Raw genomic sequence first — 22,416 nt, 5'->3', positions numbered from 1 at the left:
AAAAAGAATCCAAAAATGCGAGGATAGTGTAAGGAGCCTCTGGGACAGCTTCAAGCGTACCAACATCAGAATTATAGGGGTGCCAGAAGATGAGAGAGAGCAAGATATTGAAAACCTATTTGAAGAAATAATGACAGAAAACTTCCCCCACCTGGTGAAAGAAATGGACTTACAGGTCCAAGAAGCGCGGAGAACCCCAAACAAAAGGAATCCAAAGAGGACCACACCAAGACACATCATCATTAAAATGCCAAGAGCAAAAGACAAAGAGAGAATCTTAAAAACAGCAAGAGAAAGAAACTCAGTTACCTACAAGGGAATACCCATACGACTGTCAGCTGATTTCTCAACAGAAACTTTGCAGGCCAGAAGGGAGTGGCAAGAAATAGTCAAAGTGATGAATACCAAGAACCTACAACCAAGATTACTTTATCCAGTAAAGCTATCATTCAGAATTGAAGGTCAGATAAAGAGCTTCACAGATAAGGAAAAGCTAAAGGAGTTCATCACCACCAAACCAGGATTATATGAAATGCTGAAAGGTATCCTTTAAGAAGAGGAAGAGGAAGAAAAAGGTAAAGATACAAATTATGAACAACAAATATGCATCTATCAACAAGTGAATCTAAGAATCAAGTGAATAAATAATCTGATGAACAGAATGAACTGTTGATTATAATAGAATCAGGGACATAGAAAGGGAATGGACTGACTATTCTTGGGGGGGAAAGGGGTGTGGGAGATGTGGGAAGAGACTGGACAAAAATCGTGCACCTATGGATGAGGACAGTGGGTGGGGAGTGAGGGCGGAGGGTGGGGCGGGAACTGGGAGGAGGGGAGTTATGGGGGGAAAAAAAAAAGGAACAAATGTAATAATCTGAACAATAAAGATTTAATTTAAAAAAAAAACAAAAAAAAAAACAGATGGAACAAACAATTCACTGGAACAGACCGCAGAGACCGAAAGCAGACCCAGATATACATGGACGCGAACTGTGAGATACAGGTGGTATTTAAGATAGATATTTTGCCGAAACTGGTTTGGCTCAGTGGATAGAGCGTCGGCCTGTGGACTGAAGGGTCCCAGGTTCGATTCCGGTCAAGGGCATGTACCTGGGTTGCGGGCACATCCCCAGTAGGAGATGTGCAGGAGGCAGCTGATTGATGTTTCTCTCATCATCGATGTTTCTAACTCTCTATCTCTCTCCCTTCCTGTCTGTAAAAAATCAATAAAATATATTTAAAAAAAAAAAAAAAAAAAAGATAGATATTTTAATCATAAGTGACTTCAGAAAAAATAAGTTAAATCCTTAACTGTCACAATTCACCAAAATACCACAAATTCTGTCTAGATTAGAAGTTAAATGTAAAACAACAAAAAAGAAAAACATTAAAGTATTATGAGAGAATTTACGTGCATATATAATTCTGTAGCAGAAAAAGCCTTTCTGAGCTGACACAAGACAGAAACCAGGCCAGGCTTAGAGATCCAAATACCAACAAGTTCTCTCCAGCAGGGGCCTCCGTCAACAACCCCAAAGGGAATTATAACCATCTCTGCCCCCTGCCCGCTTCCTATATTCCAGATTCTGGCTCACCCTCCACCTGCTCACTCTTCTCGTTCATGTCAGCATCCCAGACTCCCCCTCCTTCTTCACTTCCCCACCCAAGTCACATCTTGATCACCTCCCCACTCTGGCTAGAATCTGCCCAGCTGGATCCTTTCCAGCCTGGCCCTGACTGCAGGTCTTGTCTTGCCACCGCTGGGCCAACGCAGGGGCCGCTTCCAGTCACAGCCACCTCCAGCCCAGTGGTTTGGAAAGCCTGCATGGAGTACCTTGACTACATGGACACCTTAGATTTATGAATGCTTAAATAGTAAACAAAAACTAAATGGCAAACGACAATCTAGGACAAAGTATTTGTAATATAAGAAATACAGCCCTGCCCTAGCTGGTTTGGTTCAGTGGACAGATGTCGGCCTGGGGACTGAAGGGTCCCAGGTTCGATTCCAGACAAGGGCACATGCTGGGGTTTCGGGCTCCATCTCCATTAGGGGGTGTGCAGGAGGCAGCCAATCAATGATTTCCTCTCATCATTGATGTTTCTATTTCTCTCTCTCTCTCTCTCTCCCCCTTCCTCTCTGAAATCAATAAACATATATTTAAAAAAGAAAGAAATACAGCCCTACCCGGTTTGGCTCAATGGATAGAGCCTGCAGACCAAAGGGTCCCAGGTTCGATTCCGGTCAAGGGCACGTACCTTGGTTGCAGGCTCCTCCCCAGCATAGGCCCTGGTCAGGGCTCATGCAGGAGGCAACCAATCAATGTGTTTCTCTCACATCAATGTTTCTCTCTGGTCTTTCCCTCTCTCTTCTACTCACCCCCCCCAAGCCCCCCGCCCCCCCCAAAAAATCAATGAAGCAGCGTGAAGAGCTGCCGCCATGTCTGCCCACCTGCAATGGATGATCGTGCGGAACTGCTCCAGCTTCCTGATCAAGAGGAACAAGCAGACATACAGCACCAAACCCAATAACCTGAAGGCCCAAAACTCCTTTCACTACAACGGGCTGATTCACCGCAAGACGGTGGGTGTGGAGCCGGCCCGATGTCAAAGGTGTAGTGGTCATCATGAAGTGGAGATACGGCCATCAAAAGCCGGCCACCTCCTCTGTGCGCACCACCATCAACAAGAACGCGCGGGCCACTCTGAGCAGCATCCAGCACATGATCCGCAAGAACAAGTACCGCCTGGATCTGCGCATGGCCGCCATCCGCAGGGCCAGAGCCATCCAGGGCAGCCAGAGGCCCCTGATGGTGAAGAGGAAGCGGCCGCCCCACCAAGAGCTCCTAAGCACCCCTCCCCCTAAAGCAATAAAGGTATCAGTCAGCTCGCCTCAAAAAAAAAAAAAAAAAATCAATGGAAAAATATCCTCAGGCGAGGATTAACAATAAATAAATAAATAAATAAATAAATAAATAAATAAATAAATAACCGAAAGTAAAGAATAGACAGCTCTGGCCAGTTTGCTCAATGATTAGAGTGTCAGCCCTCGGACTGAAGGATCACAGGTTCGACTCCAGGTCAAGAGCACATACCTTGGTTGCAGGTTCAATCCCCAGCCCTGTTCGTGGCACTTGGGAGAGGCAACCAGTCGATGTGTCACCTTCATATTGATGTTTCTCTGTCTCTTTCTCCCTTCCTTCCTCCCTCCCTTCCACTCTCTCTCTCTAAAGATCAATGGAAAAAATACCTTCGGTTGAGGATTAAAGAAAAAATAAAGACATAGAGTTAATACCCTGTATATCAAGTACTCTTATAATCAATAAGACAAAAAGAATAAACCACACTAAATAATAATAAAACACTGCACAAATGAAATGAAAAAGAAAAAAATATACTTTCTTTTTTTTTAAATTGATTTCAGAACAGAAAGGAGAGGGAGAAAGAGATAGAAACATCAATGGTAAGAGAGAATCATTGATTGGCTGCCTCCTGCACATCCCACACTGGGGATCAAGCCCAAAACCTGGGCATATGCCCTGACCAGGAATTGAACCGTGACCTCCTGGTTTACTCCTGGTTTATAGGTCGACTCAACCACTGAGCCATGCCAGCTGGGCAGGAATATACTTTCTGATAGGAAAAGAGATAAAGCACATAATCAAACAATTTGTCAAAAGAGAATCACCAATGACTAATTAGCCTGTAATTATATATATATAAAAGGCTAAGTGACCGACCATCTGGTAAATATGACACGCACTGGCAATCTAAAAATAAACATTGACTTGTGCATGCACAATACATATAAAGCTCTCACTGGTGCCAATCACATGCATGTTTCGATCTGTCATTGTCGATCATGAATTTGGTTGTTTTTGTTGACATTCTGAAGCTGAAAGTGGCTGCGTCGACAGAATATGTCCGAAAACCAATTATTGGCACAACTGTCCCCGTCTGACACTGGGCTCCCACTTAAATTAATTCGAAGACAGTTTCTGTGATGCCAGCATTTGTGATGACTATTAATAAATCACAAGGACAAACTCTAGACAGAGTAGGAATATTCCTACCTGAATCCGTTTTCAGACATGGTCAGTTAGATGTTGCTTTCTCTTGAGTTTGAAGAGCGTGTGACGTTAAAGTTGTAAATACTTCATCACAAGGCAAATTAGTCAAGCACTCTGAAAGCTTTTTTACTCTTAATGTGGTATACAGGGAGATATTAGAATAAGTTTAATCAATTTATCAGTCATTGTTTTTAACAATGTTGTTTTTGTTGTTATATGTCTTTGCTGTTGTTATACCATGTTGTTTATTAATCAATTTATATGTTATTTTCATATACATTTTATTAATTTTCTTTCATCTTTGACACTTCTATTATAGAGCAAGGGGGAATAGTGATATTAAAATATTTCTTCTAATTAATTTCCTTTCAATGTGCATGAATCCGTGCACTGGGCCACTAGTATAGTAATAATAAAAAATGAAAACAAAATAAAACAACACAATGAAATACTGTTTTTGCTTATCAAATTTGCAATTTAAAAAAAAATAATACCTGGAGTTGGGAAGGATGTAGTGAAAGGGATACTCTCATAGGACAGGTGGGAAGAGCCTGCATTGATATATCCTTTCTGGAAGGCAAATGGTTGATACATATCAAAGCAGTTCAAAGTGTGCATGCATATACTTTGCTCTAGAATTCCTACTTAAAAACTATGTCCTAGGAATAAAAGTACAGATGTGGAGAAATACGGATGTGCACAGAGTATGATAGAGTATTATATAGGCCACAACTGTTAGTAACCTATAGGGGCAATAACAAGGGATTAGTTACTGGTAAATCAGAGTAAGTACACAATAAAATACAAAAGATCCTAAGAAATTTATTTATTGCTAAGTATAAAAATGTAAGTCACATGAATCCACTTATGTAACAAAATGTGTATATGTGTATATATTCATATGTATGCACGGGAAAAAATACCTTAAAGGAGATAACCAAAATAATAACATTATGTATCTGACAAGAGTTAGTATGATTTTAATTTTTTTCTTTGTTCTTCTTTGTGTTTCCTACTTCTTTTACAACATGGAGGTGTGATACAGAACCCCACCACCTCCATCCATCCACCTGGTGGAGAATCCCTGTCCAGAACTCCTATTTGCTCTGAGCATCCAAATCCCTTATATGTGACATTTATGATATTTCATGTGCTGCTCTTTAACTTTTTAAACTTAACCTTATTTCCTCAATTCTCTACACTGTGGGTATGGCCTGTGTCTTACATTTCTTTTGTGTTCCTCTCAGTGCCTAGTACATAGCAAGGTCGCAGCAAATGGCCCAAGAAAGAATGCGCCCCTTCTGCGCCCGTACCCCTGTTGGCTGCCAAAACATGGGTTGGTTGGCTCCACAGGTGTGGCACCCAAGCCCAGTTCCAGGTCAGGTTTGAGACTGTGTGTTGTGGGCCACCTGTCAGTCTGGTCCTGTGCTAATTACTGTTGAGTGATGGACTGTTTAAAGCATGGGTTATTGCGCCCACAACCAGAGGCAAAGCCAATCCTATGGCATCCTATAATTAATGAGCCAGTAAGTATTTCCTCTGGGGTGAAGTTGGCTTTGATCCAACAGATCCCTTCCCACTTCTTTTACCACCCTCACCCCATTTACAACTTCCCATCTTGGCTATTGGAGACCTCCTTTAGAGATGCACCCCCCTCGTCCAAACTGCGGGCAGACAACCTGTGTCCCTGGTCCCAAGCTTGACTCACCAGCTCCTCCTTGTCCTCCTGGATGATAAAGTTTGCTTTCGTGTCTAAGCAAAACTAACTACTCAAAAGCATCTCAGTCTGAAGGCCCAGAGACTAACAGGGCTCTGAGAAACCACTGTAGGGGTGACAGAATTGTTCCATGCAGATTTAACAAGTAAATTGTCATGGTTGTCCATAATCTCTGCAGTCAGTGTTTACTTCAAGTAAGCCCTTTGGAGAAAAAAATACAAAAGGTATCGGAAATGAAGTCAGAATCAGGGCAAGAAAACCAATCAACTACTTTTTTCTCTCTCCTTGTACAGACATAAACAATCCCTGGTGCTTCCAAGGTTCTAGAAGAAGCAGAGAGAGGAGAGAAGTCCTGGAGCACTCACCATGAGCACATGTGAGAGGTTCCATGGAAGCCAAGCCTGGAGTGCCACCGCAGGAACCTGGGACTGGGTACTTTAGAGCTCCATGCCTCAGCTTCCCCATCTGTAAATGGGGTGATAATAGTGGAACCTGCCTTATAGATTCGTGAGGATTACATGAGTTAAAGGATCTAAAGCACTCCAAACAGTGGCAAACTCGAGGTGACCAAGACGTGTTTGCCACTGTTAACAAAAACAGAGGAAGTCACAGTGACAGCCACTTGCCGGGCAGTCTGCCCACTGTAGCCCAGGGTCTTTCAATCTCAGGACTACTGACATTTTGGGCTGGATAACTCTGTTGTGAGCAGCTGTCCTGTACAATATAGGATGCTTAGCAGTATCCTTGGCCTCTCTTTACCCACTAGATGCCAGTAGCAAACCCGCATGAAGTTGTGACAACCAAAAATATCTTTAAGCACTGCTAAATGTCCCCAGCTGGTGTGGGGGAAGAGAGACAAAATTGCCTCGATTTCAGAGCCACTGATAGAGTCCTATGGAGAAGCCATGTCACACACTCTGACCGCCCACCTCCAGGTCTGATGTGGATCTAGGCCTGGAGGTCCCACACTCGGCCCCTTGTGGTTAGATGTAGGAGCTGCAGGTATGGAAGTAAAGAGCAGCCAATTCTGTTTCTCCAGGTGGCTGCCATTTTCTCTTCTTGCAGATGGAATAGGAAACTGGGGCCAAGGCAGCCCTCTAGTTAGGAGATACCCTCACCTTGAGAGACCAAGAGAGTACAGAGAGAAAAGGGGGCTAGAGCTGAATTCTCCGGGAGCCTGTGGCTGTGGCCTTGGTTAGAGGACATGACTTCTGGGAGCCCAGCCCAGCCCAGAGGGTGAGACGGCCAGGCTGAATCCAGAGATGAAGGCCTGGCCATGGCAGAGAACAGGCCCTTACTAGTGAGGCCTCTGGACACAGGAGCAGCAGCCCCTCTCTTCTCAGGAAACAAGTGGGCTCTGCACTAAAAGAAACATATTGCTCTTTTCATGAAAGAATCTTCAGACCATTTCACCTTAAAATTTAACACACACTTATTTTGACGCAGCAAGTACAGTGCTACAAATGTATTCTATATAGAGACATGAGCACAGGTGCACCGGGTGGTATACTACTCTGGAGTGCAGGGTTGGGACCTGACTGCCTGGTTCAAATCTCAGATCTACCACCTATCAGATATGTGATTGTGAGAGTTACTGACCTCTTTCTGACTTAGTTCTTTCATTTATGAAGCAGGGGCAATAATAGGGTCTATCTCATTGTGCTGTTACAAGGCTTCTGTGACTGACTATATGCAAAGAAAGATGTCTGTGGCCAATAAATGCTAGCTATTATTATGTTCATTGTGCCCTTAATTGATAATAGCTAAAAATCTGGGCCAATCACCTAGTTAAATACATGTGACACATCTATTCTATGGAATACTGAGCACCACTGAAAGAAATGAAGTAGGACTATATCTACTTTAAATAATGCAATTTATTTAATAATAAGGTCAAATTGTTAAAGAAGCAAATAGGTTGCAGATAAGTATATATAGCTGGAGAGTATTTGTATATAAAAAGAGCTATGTAGAATAGATACATGTCTTTATCTGAATAACAAATTTCTAGAACTCTCAAGGAGCTGTTAGCAAGAGTTACATCTAGAAAGTGGGAATAGACTGAAAACTTTTGCCTTCTCCTTTAGTACTATTAGAATTTCCTGCTATGAGCATGTATTTTAAAAAATTTTAAGAATAACATAAATCTGTATCTACAGCTATGGGAACATTTTTTAAATATATCATGAATTGTTTTTCAAACGTGGCAAGCATGAACAGTACAAACCGCAGTTCACAAATTTAGGCATGCAAGAAACTAAATGTTAGTTTCTATAAGTCAACTCAATGTTTATGTTAAGCTTCCATCCTGCCAACAGGAAACTTAATTCCAGGTGTGTACAAGTCTTCCAGAACACTGAGAAGTGCCAGGCACAGGACAGAGGAAGTGGCTGTGAAGCTGGCTGAAGCCAGGTCTAGTAGCCTCTGCTGCTTGGTGCCACGTGTGGGCAGCCAGGAATCTTGGACAAGATAACATGCCTCTCCACAGCTTGCCCAACCACGTAGCCACCTTTCCCTGGGGTCTTACCCCTGCCTGCCCAGGTAAGCTGATAAAAGTCAGGATAGAGGCCACAGATCTTCCTCCCCTGTCTTTCCTGCCCCCAGGCAGTCTGGGTGGGGAGGGCTTCAAAGGGTTGGGGGTTTTTCCACTCCAGGTGAACTCCTTCTTCCATCTTGTTTCTAGTCAAGACATCCAGTCTCTGCAAGAGAATCCTTTGTCTTTGATGAGCTATTCCTCAAATCCCGAAGTTTCCCTTAAGTGAGTAAACTTTGGGCACACAAAGCCAAAGACGCCTGAAAGTGGATTCCATTTTCTAATCTGGGGAGCTAGCTCAGGAGGAAATGAGTTCCATAATCCTGAAAGTGGAAAGGGGGAAATCTAGGGAGGGGGTGGAGATTAATTTCTCAAATATTATGCCAGCCACACATATGTGTGTAAATGCAGAGCAAAAGTCTGGACATTTCTACCAAATATTTAACAGTGCCTACCAGCAGGGTAAGCTTTAGGATAAGGGGAGGGATGCAAGGGGATTTTTAACTGTTTGGATTTTTAAGTGATGAAGCTGTAATCAATATTGCTTATATAAGGTGTCCCAAAATTCACGCAAGATTTGAATTTTTTTTTAAAATATATTTTATTGATTTTCTTACAGAGAGGAAGGGAGAGAGATAGAGAGTTAGAAACATCGATCAGCTGCCTCCTGCACATCTCCCACTGGGGATGTGCCCGCAACCCAGGTACATGCCCTCGACCGGAATCGAACCTGGGACCTTTCAGTCCACAGGCCGATGCTCTATCCACTGAGCCAAACCGGTTTTGGCGCAAGATTTGAATTTTGTGTGAGCATTAACAACAACAAAAATAAAAGCCTAATTTTACTTGGTTTATTGAATCAGATTCTAATATCTTTGATTTCAATCGCTTCAATTTGATAAGCATTACCAAGTACCAATTATGGCCCAGGAGCAGGGACAATGAAGACCAATGAAGACCACGGCTTGCGTATGTGCCAGCAAAGCCGCGAAGGCCATTTACCTGATGTGCTATTCCATATATAACCCTATACTGTATACTTTATGAATCAATAAAGAAATTACAATTTTTAATTATAAACCTGTGTTTTCTATCAAAATTACTTCTTGCGTGAATTTTGGGACACCCTATATAATCTGCTTTTAAAAATAAATACCCATATATCTTTTGCCTCCAGGCTAGAGATGAAGGCTGATGCAGGTCACACCTATCTGGTCCTCTGGTGGACAGAACCTTGGGAAGTATATTTGCATGAGGGGCTAAGAGACCTATTAGGAAAGAACACTTTCTAAGAGAAGGAAACTGATACCATGAACTACCCCAGAGACAAAGCTTTGCTCAGTGGAAAGGAGATAATTCTGAGTTAGAGTGGTATTTATGATTCAGACATATCTGTGGGGCCATATACTATGGCTGTATAAGGCAATGAGGATAGCATCAGCCCCATAGCCTTGCTCTTACAGTAGAACGGCTGATCTCATGCCAACAGGAGTGTCAGTGGTTCCCAGTAGGTGTGGTGTGCCTAATGGGTGTGGCAATGTCCAGCAGAACTGATATTGCCATGGGGTGTGGCAGGGGCAAAGGGAGGTTACAGAGCAGAGAAGGGGAAAAGATAGCTGGGGGTTTGGGGGTGGTAACTGTCTAGCCTTATCCACCAGCACATGGGAGACACACACTCTGAGGACACCCAAGATGCTCATGGGGTGAGGGTGTGGGAACTAGGCAGGACCTGCATTGGAAGTAGAAGCCAAAGTCAGAGGCACATGTGAATGAGCTCTAATGATGTCAGAGTGCACAGGAGTCCAAGTGTATGCACAGGTGGGGAGTACAGGACAGGGAGCCACAAAGTCTACATGGGAGGGTCAGGGAAGGTCTCCTGAGTCAGCTGCCTGGTAATCCAGTGGGTGGGAAGGGTGGAGGAGATGAGGAACCACGTATACAAAGGCCTGGAGCGGTGAGGGAGTGAGCGAGGTTTGGGGAAACTGAAAGCAGCTCAGGCTGCATACAGGGGAATGGCAGATAAGGCCACAACAGCAGTATTCCAGAGTACGGGCCTGGACTTCATCCTACAGGCAGTGGTGAAGCCCAGAAGAGGGCTTTAAGCGGGGAAATGTGATAATCAACTTACCAGGAAAGCTTTTCACACCACACACTCCCACCACTCCAGGCTAATTCCTACCCAGTGAGCAGTTTCACGGTGTTGCTTCCTCCAGGAAGTGTTCCCTGACCACCCCTCAGGCTCAGCTCCTCTTAGCTAGGGTTTCTAGGGGTTCTCAAGCACTCCTATCACACTGTCTTGATTACCTGTGGCCTGTACTTTTTCTCTCCCTTTGTATGCTGTGAATGCTGAAGGCCAGGGACTGGCTATTTGTTCTTTGCTATATCCCCAGCACCCTGCATACTGTCTGACATGATAAGCTCTCAATATGTATTTTTTTAATATATTTTTATTTCAGAGAGAGAGAGAAAGAGGTAGAAACACCAATGGTGAGAGAGAATCATTGAGCAGCTGCCTCCCACATGCCCCACGCTGGGGATCAAGCCCACAACCCAGGCATGTGCCTGACCAAGAATCGAACCATGACTTCCTGGTTCATAGGTCAACGCTCAACCACTAAGCATGCCTGCTGGGCCAATATGTATTTATTTAGTGGGGGGAAAAACAACTGTGAGAAGATAACTCTTGTAGTTTCTAGCCTGAGCTATACAGTATAGGTTGGAAAGGGGGAAGGGGACCAAGGAGGAGCCACTTGTAATGGTCTGGGTAAGTAATGATGAGGGCCTGATCTGAGATAGTGGTGATGGAGCTGGAAAGCAGGGAGAGATTGGGAAAATATTTAGGAGGCAAAAATGATAGGCCTGGGTGGTTAGATGAGTGAAGGGACGGAGGGATCCGGGGCTTTTGGCATAAGTAGTTGGGTGGATGATGGATTAACCACAACTGGCTAGTCTGGAGGAGGAAATGTGTGGGGGAAGATGATTAAATCAGTTTAGACATACAGGTAGGGACACAAAAATGGAGAAGTCTGAGGGGCAGGTGGAATCATAGAATTGGATCAGATACCTGGGACAGATATCTGATCTGAAAGTGAAGATTTGGGAGCTGTCATCCTGTAGGGGATGGCTAAAGGCCAAGGAAGGGATAAGATCACCAAGGGAGTAGAGGAGGTGAAACAACAAGGAGGACGCCCACCTGTAGGAAGTGGGCTGAGAGGAGCTACGAAGGGAAAGGAGACATAAGGGAGGGAGGGAGAAAAGAAGAGTACTACAGCTGCTAGGGTAGAAGTAGCTTCAAAGAGTAGCAAACATGGCTCTATAGTGCAGACAAACTAAGAGCCCATCCAGGCTCTCCTTAAACTTGAGAAAACTAAGGCCCAGGGAGGCTAACTGAGGTGTTTAAGGCCACGAGCTATTATTACCCATGGTCACAGTGATCAGTGGCTCTCAAATTATGATTGCTGGACTCCTGGGGGTCTCCAAGACCTTTCCAGGATATTCAAGAGATGAGGAACATTTTTATAACAATACCAAGATTTTTTTGGAAGTATTCACTGTGTTGACATTTGCACTGATAATGCAAAAGCAACAGTGGGTAAAACTGCGGGGGCCTTAACACAAATCAACGAAGTCATATTCTTCACCACCCATGCACTTAAGGCTTAACAAGTCCAGCTCCATATAAGAATGTCCATGATGGAGTAATAATTATTAATTAAAACATTACCCTTGAGTATAGATCTTGTTAACATCTGTACATAAAGCACTTCCGCTGCATACTGAAGTAATGGATGCATTTACTTGATTGACTGCACTGAAAGCTGAACTACCTGCTTTTGTTGTGGAACATCATTTTTGTTAGGAAGAACAACTGACAAACTGATTATTCAGAGTTAGGTATTTGGAAGACATTTTCTTGAAAATGAATGAAGTGAGCTTGTCACATTAAGTAAAACAACTGGTAGTAATTTTTGCCAATGATAAAATTTGAGCTGTCAAGTGAAAACTAGAATTTTAGAAAACTTGTATCGCCGGCCGGTGTGGCTCAGTGATTGAACACCGACCTATGAACCAGGAAGTCACAGTTCAATTCCTGGTCAAGGCACATGCCCAGGTTTTGGGCTTGATCCCCAGTAGGGGGCGTACAAGAGGCAGCTGATCAGTGATATACTCTCATCATTGATGTTTCTATCTCTCTCCCTCTCCCTTCCTCTCTGAAATCAACAAAAATAAAAAATAAATAAAAAATATATATATTAAAAAAAGAAAAAGAAAACTTATCCACACCAGGAGCTTGACTGCTTCCCAATACCTAAAGACTTTGCTGATTAAATCAGTGGTGATATTAACAACTCTGAGATGAACATATAATAATGACAAATGGAAAGAACTTAATAAACAGGAAAAAGAAACCCACACTCAGGGCCAAAAAAAATAAATAAATAAAATCTGATATTGTGGAATGAAATGTGTCCACTTTGAAAGGTCTGCGTAACTCACTGAGTCATTGTTTTCCAAATAACCAATGCATGATGTTATAAAATCAGACATGAATAAAAGACCTACTCAAGGTATAAGACAGACCAAGAGAGTTTAATATAGCTGAGTATGAGGAGTTAGTTCATTGATGTGGCTTCAGATTCTACACTGCAAACTAATCTTTCAGAAACTGGCTTTGTCCAATTTTGGTGGCATATTAATGATAGCCATCAATGATCTGAAAAGGCTATTAAAATACTCCTACTTCTTCCAACCACAAGTCTGTATGAAGCTAGATTTTGTTAATCTACTCCAACCAAATAAACATATTGCAATATCTGAATACAGAAGCAGATATGAGAATCCAGCTATCTTCTCTTAAGCTAGTCATTAAAGAGATTTGCAAAACTGTAAAACAATATGACTCTTTTCTAATTAAATACTTTTAAAACCTCTGTTTCTTTTATTTCCATATTTGTAATATCTATAGCTACAGACCACATAAATAAACTTAGACATAAATAAACTTAGCTGAAGAAGAGATAAGACAGCAGGCACAGTGAACTAAAGAGAGAATAAGACTCTTTTCTTCCCTTCAAAGTAATGTCCCTAATTTAAGGGCCAAGGCCTGGTAAGTGGTCCTACCAGGCAAGGCTGGGTTCATCCACAATCCCCTCTACTGCCACCTGTAGGAGAAGAAAGACTAGGGACAGAGGGCTGAATGGGCATTCAGGTCTTATCTTCTTCACATTCCATATCTAATTTGACACAATAGCCAATGAAGTAAGGCAGGTGGAGCCATTTTTTATCAGTTACGATTTATGGGGAGGAAACAGGTTTGTGCCTTGCCTAATCCCAGTAAATAAAAATCAGATTGGAATCAGCAGCCTGGGGTTTTAATCCAGGGTTCCCTCCCCTGGATACTCAGCTAAAATACCTCTCTTCCCTGAGCAAGCCTAGAGGTCCACCACTAAAGATGCATTGTTTTATTTGCAAGTAAGTCTTTTCTTATGTTTATAAGCCACATCGATTTCATTTTTTAATGCTTTGTCCATCCTTTTGGGTATCTGGTCTTTTCATAATAGTTTGTAAGACAAAGTGACCCTTTGTAGTATTTTTCAGTTACAAAACTAGTTTTAAAATAATTAAAAGGTAATGAAATGGAATACAAAGAAACAATAGAGATGAATACACAAAAGCTGGTTCTTCGAAAAGAAAACTGACTTCTAACAAAACTAATCATGAAAAAAGACACGAAGCATTAAATAAGTGATACTGGGCATGAAAGAGGGAATAAAAATAAAATACAGTAGAGATATAAAAATAAAAGACTATAAAATTTTTACACTAATAATTTTTTAAACTTTTCTTACATTTTAAAATATTTTTAGAAAAATTCAAAATTACTAAAACTGACTAGAGAAGAAGTAATCGTTTTAGAATACTTAGAGTGGTAGTAGAAGTAATATTCTGGAGTGTCCTCTTAAAGTGCAAACTGCCCAGGGAAGTAAGTGCTAGTGAGTTTGTTCCTCAGTTGCCTTTTGGGTCTTTGGAGCCTGGGCCTGTCTGGCTGGAAGGAAAGATGATGCTGAGAGTACAGAGAGCCTGGCACTGTCCCCTGTTCAGCAACCCTAGTGGCTATGAGTCAGATTACACCCAGGCTGTGTATTAGGCTGCCAGGACAACCCTACTTGCTTCCCTAAGATTTGGCCTCAAACCTGAGGTTCTGCCTGGCCTGTCAGTCCCAAATGGGAACAGACACCCCCCTCAATCTGGCTCTGCCCAGCCCCAAGGCTCAGCCTACAATCCCCTCCTCCCTTACCTCTCTTCCTCAGTTCTCCCTCTATCCTTCTTCCCTTTCTTCCCTCTCCCTGCCTCCTCTCCATCATCTTCTGTTGGAAGATAAAGAGTAGGTTTGGTTGGAGTCATATCAGGTGCCATACTCTCTCTCCCCACATCCCACCCTCTCTGCACTCCCCCTGCCTGGTACTTTAGCCAGAGGGTTTACAACAAATAGGTGGAGTCTTAAGTCCTAACCATTCAGCCTATCTTGGCCCAGTCTCCAAACTCATTTCTGAGTCTGATGTCAAATGGGGTCAGAGGGGTCTGGTGGTGTGTGCAGTAAAGGGAGATAGTTGTCTAGCTCTGTGCCCTGGTACTGGAGTTCACGCAAGAGATCTATCATTTATACCTTGCACTGTCTGTGGTGCAAATGAATGTCCCACATATATAAGCACAAATGTGTCTCAAATTTGTCAATGCAGTTCAATGAATAAAAATTAAACCTATTTAAATGTGTTATCCTGTCCATACCAGCTTGTGACCACCAGTATTATCTCAAGCAACAGACACTAGAAGCACCACCACTAAAAGATACGTGTGTGTGCACGTGGGTGAACGTGTGTTGGAAGGTTAAAAATCTGTAATTATTTTTAATGATAGAGTGATCTTCGGGAAAAGGATGAGGATGACCACTGTACCCAACATTGCTGTGGTCAAGCTGTGATGTCTTCTTATGGTCTTATCCATTGTGGGGGTGGGAAGGTAAGAGTGGGAAGGAAGCCCCAAGAGAGTTGAGTTTAGGTAGAAATAGTTCCTTTGTGGACCTTGCTGCTAATGACTTTAGTCCTGGATTGACTGTAGCCCCTAGCAGCCCCTAAGATGGAACTTCTGTGGACTCTACCTTGTCCAAAGCCTCAGGGGAGATGGGATGTGGAGGGCAGAAACTCACAGTGACTTCCAAGTTCTGCTGATTACCTGGTCTAAAGTATCCAGCTTGTCCAGAAAACAATAAAACTGATGCTGCAATAACAGTAACGACAATAAAGACCAGGACACTTGTCAATGGTGAGAATGTGGCTAGAAACCCAGCATCAGAGAACTAAAAACCTCCAAGAGTAAGAAAGAGGTTTGATGTCATGACACTTCCCAACTTAGGCTGACACTATGATTTAAAGCCCTAAGGAAGGTTCCCAGATTCCCCCTATCTAGTGAAATGACATCTAAAATCCCAAAATTAGAGCTCTCTTCCTTTCACTGAACTTCCACTAGTTTGGGCAGTGCTGGATGAAGCAGGAAAGAGCTGGGAACAGTATTACTCTGAGCTGCTGTCACTCTTTTTCACCCCAATACAGATGAAGGCTGAGAATGAAGTGTGATAGGGTAGGTTTGGGAGTGGATGGAAGTAATAATGAGGAGAAAACTTTCTACTATTGCCTGCAACTGATTATATTGATGATTTAGATCTTTCAGGTCTCTCTCCCTAACCCCTCTGAACCCATTTGGGTTCAATCTTTGGAAACAATGAGCTTCTTTGAAGTACTCACCACTCCCTGCCACCTGAGACCTTACAAAGTTGGGTGCTTTTAGCATGGGCTCTATGTAGACTCAGGGCTATAAGTGATTAATTCAAATCCTTCCTCTCTGGGATCCTCTGTATCCAGGAAGGGACGGTGACATAATAGGAAGCCTGGTGTATTTTGATGTGATCTGTCAGGCTCTTAGAAATCCTCCTTCCAAGCCCTGGCCAGTGTGGCTCAGTTGGTTGGAGTGTTGTCCTGTATACCAAAGGGTGGCAGGTTCGATTCACAGTCAGGGCACATGCCCAGGTATAGTTTGGTGTGTACACCACATAGCCAATCAGTGTTTCTCTCTCACATCTATGTTTCTCTCTCTTTCTCTCCCTTCCCCCGCTCTCTCTCCTCTGTCTCTCTCTCTAAAAATCAATAAAATTTTTTTAAATCCTCCTTCCAAAAATATCACTCCTATTCCAGACCCACCTGACACTCAAAATTTAACCTTTAGAGCGTCTGTAACATTACTCACTAGGTCTCTAAAAAAACACAAAGATCATTTAACTCAGGGTGGGGGTGTGGGATTAGTGAAAAAATCACACAAAAACAAACCAGTGGTAGCCTGGAATTCCTAGATGAGGAGCTCAGAGGTGACAACCCAGTGGGCAGAGGGCAGGAGTAAGAAAGTGGGAGGGTTGGAAGTATCTGTATTAAAGCTGTGTTTTCACAGTGCATACATGGTTTTCAATTATATTGAACTAGAGGCCCGGTACACGAAATTCGTGCACAGGTAGGGTCCCTAGCGGCTGCCAGCCGGGTACTCCCTTCCTTCCCCCGGCCAGCCCTGACTCCTGGTCAAACTCCAGGACTACCAGGGGACAATTTGCATACTACACTTTTATTATATAGGATATTTGGGGTGGCTTTGGCAAGGAACTGACAGAGATTTGGGATGCTAAAGACTGGCCCATAAAACACCCTTTGACTCTACTTCTTCAACAAAAGAAACAAGCTGAACACCAAGACCATGGAAATCAAGACACAGGCACGGAGTAGGTCAAATTCAATACCCTCTCCCTTAGTCATTTTGCTTGTCAGAGGCAGGTAAACACCTCAAGGCTGAGCTGGGGAATATCCACAAGGATCTTGAGTCCTCAGAAATCTCCTCAGGGTCCCCTCCCTGGAGGACAGGAATGCAGTCCCTTTGGCCAAGAATGGCAGGAAAAGGGCAGAGTAAATTGTGGGCTGGATTGTCCCAGTCACATGATGCAATCTCACTGCTTTTTGTCACGTAATATTTTTCCCTCCTCCGCTGGTCCCTCCCTCACCTCCTTTCCTCTCCCTCTGCTCTGTTTTGATTTGGTTAAAATAGATGCAAACTCTGGTGTTTTCTATTTTTAATACCCAGCGATTACATAATCTATACCGTAATTGCTGACTTGAAAAACTACTGGCAACAGTAGAAAATCCCCAGAGTTTTAAACAGGAAAAAGATTATTACAGCACAAAGCCTTTGGCAGTTTTACTGACTGGTAAACCGCCTATAATCGTCACTTGCCAGTGTAAGTCACATGGGCCCTGGGAAACACTCTCCCCACCTCAAGGAAAGCCGGCTGGGGGAGGGGATGAGCTGCAGCCTCGGCTGGGAGGAAGCTTTGAATGGCAAGGCAGGGGGTGGATGGTGCACTGAGAGTTTTCTCTGGACCCAGACTCCGGGCTCCTGGAGTGAGCTTCAGGTTACCACCCCCTTCCAGGGGCTACCTTTTACTGCTTTTATCTCTTGCTTTAGAGTAGTCTCTAGCATCCAGGATCTTTCCCTCATCAACTTCCCAGGTCTTCCTATAGCAGCGGTTCTCAACCTGTGGGTCATGACCCCTTTGGTGGTCAAACGACCCTTTCACAGGGGTCGCCTAAGACCATCCTGCATATTAGATATTTTCATTACGATTCATAACAGTAGCAACATTATAGTTATGAAGTTGCAACAAAAATAATTTTATGGTTGGGTCACAACATGAGGAACTGTATTTAAAGGGCCAGAAGGTTGAGAACCACTGTCCTATAGCCTCCAATACATTCCTAAACAAGCCTGAGTGAAAGGAAACTATTGCAGTTAAATAGATGATTTAATAAAGACAAAGGATCAAGGAAGACTGCTTGTTTATCACAGAGACCTGATCCACTCCTCTACAGGGCTTTCCACATATTAGGCCAGCATCCACACTATTTAATTCTTCAATAAAGTATTTCAATAAAAATATAAGAACTATAGGTTTGGTAAGGGTTTCACAACCAAATCAAAATGATCTCATTAAGACAAAATTTTCTGTATGTGTATGGGAGGTGTGGGTAGTATAGGAGATACAGAGGGGATACAAACAGCTTTCCCTGACTTTGCCAATTCTGCCACAATCCTATCCCCAATAAATAATCAAGGAGGGTGAGTCCAATTTGGGTAACTTAACTATATGTGATGATTCATTCAATAAATGTTTGCTGAATGCCACACACTGGACTCTGCAGGGGATATAACAGTGAGCAAAATCACTGCCCTGGTGGAACTGCCAGGTCAGTGAGGGAGACAATCAAAATATTACATAAACATATCACTATAAACCCTACATGCTGAAGGGTTACGAGGGAAAAACACAGGGCACTAGGGATTTGTAGAACAGGAGGTCTGATAGGGCCTGAGGTTTCTTAGAAGATTACCCTAGGCACTTCAGGGTTCTTTTTTCAGCACCCCCTCTTCTTTCACTTCCCCATCCTCCCTCTTGCCTTGCTCCCTGTAGTTAATATTTACTGTTTCCCCCCCTATGTACAGAGGATAATGCTAGGTTCTTTATATGTACAGTCTCATTTGATTCATATAGCAAATAGACAATTCAGCACTTTAAGACAAAAGGATCTGTTGAAAAAGGCCAGATCACCTTTCCTTTTGTGTCGTTGCTACAGAGAGAGCAACTCTACTGGAGCCACCTGAAGAAATTCAGCCAGGGTTCTCGTTCTTGCCACGACTGCTCAAACGGCCACAGTCTGATCCGAAATACGGCCTCAACATGTGCCGCCAGTGTTTCCATCAAGTGAAGGACATAGGCTTCATTAAATTGGACTAAGACATCTACCTTATGACAGAATGCTATCTCTTTATACATAAAAGTTAAAAAAAATATAAGAAAAAATTAAAGGCCAGATCACAATTTATAATGAGAATTATATACAATTCATACCATAAGTTAAGACTATACTGGCTGCAGGTTACAAAAATCTAAATCAAAGTTTCAAAAGAGAGAAAAGAAAAAAAGGAAAGCTGGGGCCCATGTAAAATGAAATGCCGGCATTAGATTAGCTTAAGGCTTGGTTAGATCCAGGTGCTCAAAAGATGTCATCTAGTCTCCATCTCTCTCCATCTCACAGCTCAGCTTTCATGTGTTGGTCTCAGCACTCCACCTGGGGTGGCAAGACGGTTACCAGCAGCCTCAGAGATATGTACATACTACAGGCTTGGCAACCCAGTTGGAAAAGAAATGAGAATTTACCTGTTAATAGTTCCAACGAAAGTCCAGAGTGCTGATTGGTCTGGATTTGAGACCATGCCCATTCCAACTGCTGTTCTCTGATTGGCATAGTCATGCGTCCTCCATCAAGAGCCAAGGGATGAACTTGAATCCAGTCTGAGAATGGGGAAGGAAAACTAAGGTACTCAGACCTATAAAGGGAGAATCCATGCCGGACAGTCAAAGCCACTGATCCCCACTGTCCTCAAACTTTGGAATTACAGTGGATGTTAAGACTATCCAATAGATTCTTCCTCCCTAAGGAATGGGCAAGAGTGCTGTACAGTGTGGCACTGTCTGGATTTGCCCTAGTCCCACTCCAGCTGCTCGGGGATGTTGACTTCTTGCTGTAGAGCACTCACCAGAGTCTTAATATTTGCTTAAATACTTGCTCAGAACAGTCTTCAAGTCCTCAGGCTTTGTGGAAGACTTTTCCCACCTCCCTTCACTCCAAAATGATGTGCCCTACTCAGCACCGGCTAAAAGAGGCTGCAGTTTTTTGGCTCTTTGGCAAGCGTCCACAGGGTCTGTGCAAATTATAGGGAGAGGAGGGAATGACAAGTCCTTCGTTGGAAAATTTTACTTTCCTTCTGGAGTCTGAACTGAAAATGGCTTTCATTGGGCACATACAGGAATATTAGGATAGTTCATAAAGCACCCAATAAATAGATGTCCATAAGAAGGATCCTGAGAAGGGGAGCAGGGGAAATCATTTAAACATTCTGTATGGTACACAGCACTATAGCAATGATATACAATTGGCACCACCTGTCCTTGGGCATGTTGTAGAAGCTGCCTGGATCCACCATTCCAAATTTACGTAAAGTCCAAATCACTGTCCCACAATTTCTACAAATTCCCAGCAGCTAATGCTCTTAACAATCCCTTTTGGCTCTGATTCCAGTTCCTTCTGGACTTGGGATCTCATTCACATTTCACCTTCTAAGGCTGGTCTCTTACCTCTGTTCGAGCTGTCCCATGCTTTACCAAAAAGGAAAAAATACACATATACAAACTCACTCAAAACATTGTGTTCATCAGATGATCCTAAAGTTATGAAGAAACAGAGGGGTTTTATATTCCATGCTGCTGGGCACCTTCACCCTTCCAGATATTTCTCATATTTAGAAAGGGTCTCTCCTTCCATCAGGAAATTAAGCTCCCCTTATATTACTCAGAGTAACTTAGCTCTCCATCCCCCTTCCTCTGAACTCCAATGCCATCAGAGCTGGAGTCAGCCCCATTATGAACCATCCACTCCAGGTTCCACCCCAGACTAGACTGAGGAACAAAAAGAGGTTTTGAATTTTCCCTCTCTCACTACCACCATTAACTATATGTGTATGGGAGGTGATGATGCAAATGGAATGATTCTTTCCTCTGCAAATATGAATTATTCCACTCCTCTATAGAACAGACTTAACTATAGTCAGTTTTGATTTTAAATAAGTTTCTACACGCATACCTCAGAGATATTGCAGGTTCCGTTCCAGACCACTACAATAAAATGAATATCACAATAAAGCAAGACACACGAATTTGGGGGCTTTGTAGTGTATATAAAAGTTATGCTTAAACTAAACTGTAGTCTAAGTGTGCAATAATATTATGTCTAGAAAACAATGTACATAGTCAACAATATTGTAATAACTATGTATAGTGCCAGGTGTATACCTGAAACATTGGGGGGAACACTTTATAAAGTAATGATTGCCTAACCACTATGCTGTACACCTGAAACATACAAAATAATGCTGAATGCAAACTGTAATTGAAAAAAAAAAAAAAAGAATGAATGGATCCAGCAATTCCACTTCTGGGTATTTATTCCAAGAAAGCACAAATACTGACTTGAAAAGATATTTGCACCCCCTTGTTTATTGCAACATTATTTACAATAGCCAAGATGTAGAAGCAACCTAAGTGTCCATCATTAGATGAGTGGACAAAGAAAATTTGAGAGATACAGATATAGATAGAAATATAGATGTATAATGTAATCGATATCTATATACATATATATAAAAGCCTAAGCGACCGTTCGACCGGTAGCTATGATGCGCACTGGCCACCAGGGGGCAGATGCTCAATGCAGGAGCTGCCAAGCTGCAGTGACTTGGCAGCTGCGCTTCTCAGGTGACGCACCCGGAAACAGAAAGGAGGGAGCCCGATTCTGGGGTGCATCACCTGAGAACCACACTTTCACAATCCAGGACCCCTCAGGGGACGTAGGAGAGTCGGTTTCGGCTTGAATCCCACAGGCCAGGCCAAGGGACCCCACCAGTGCACGAATCCATGCACCGGGCCTCTAGTATAATATAATAGATATAATATAATAGATATAAAATATTATTCAGCCATAAAATATTATTCAGTCATTGTGACAACACTGAAAGACCATGAGTGCATTATGTTAAGCCACATAAGTAGGACAGAAAAAGATAAATGCTGCCCAAACAAAAACAAAAAAAAGAAACAAACAAACAAACAAAAAAAAGACAAAAGAAAAATACCAACAAAGAAAAAATGACAAATGCTGTATGACTTCACTTTTATGTGGGATCTGAAAACAAAACAAAAACTAATCTCTTAGATGGAAAGAACAGATTGGTTACCAAAAATAGGGGTAGGGAGTAGACAAAATGGATAAAGGTGATCAAAAGATATAAAATTCCAGTTATAAAATAAGTAAGTCATGGGGATGTAATGTACAGCATGGTGACTATAGTTAATAATATTGTATTGCATATTTAAAAGTTAGTATGAT

General features: G+C 42.6%; 2 pseudogenes; both read left to right on the top strand.

Annotated features, from left to right (window-relative positions):
- Nucleotides 1-2,423: 2,423 nt before the first annotated feature.
- Nucleotides 2,424-2,853, top strand: LOC132213252 (large ribosomal subunit protein eL28-like; annotated as a pseudogene).
- A 7,482-nt stretch (nt 2,854-10,335) lies between these two features.
- LOC132213963 (small ribosomal subunit protein uS14-like) lies at nt 10,336-19,208 on the top strand (annotated as a pseudogene).
- The last annotated feature ends 3,208 nt before the right edge of the window (nt 19,209-22,416 follow it).

This window comes from Myotis daubentonii, chromosome 12 (assembly GCF_963259705.1).
Source record: "Myotis daubentonii chromosome 12, mMyoDau2.1, whole genome shotgun sequence".
Lineage (NCBI taxonomy): Eukaryota > Metazoa > Chordata > Mammalia > Chiroptera > Vespertilionidae > Myotis > Myotis daubentonii.
Note: the sequence above shows the minus strand (reverse complement) of the source record. Positions and strands in the feature narration are given on the sequence as shown.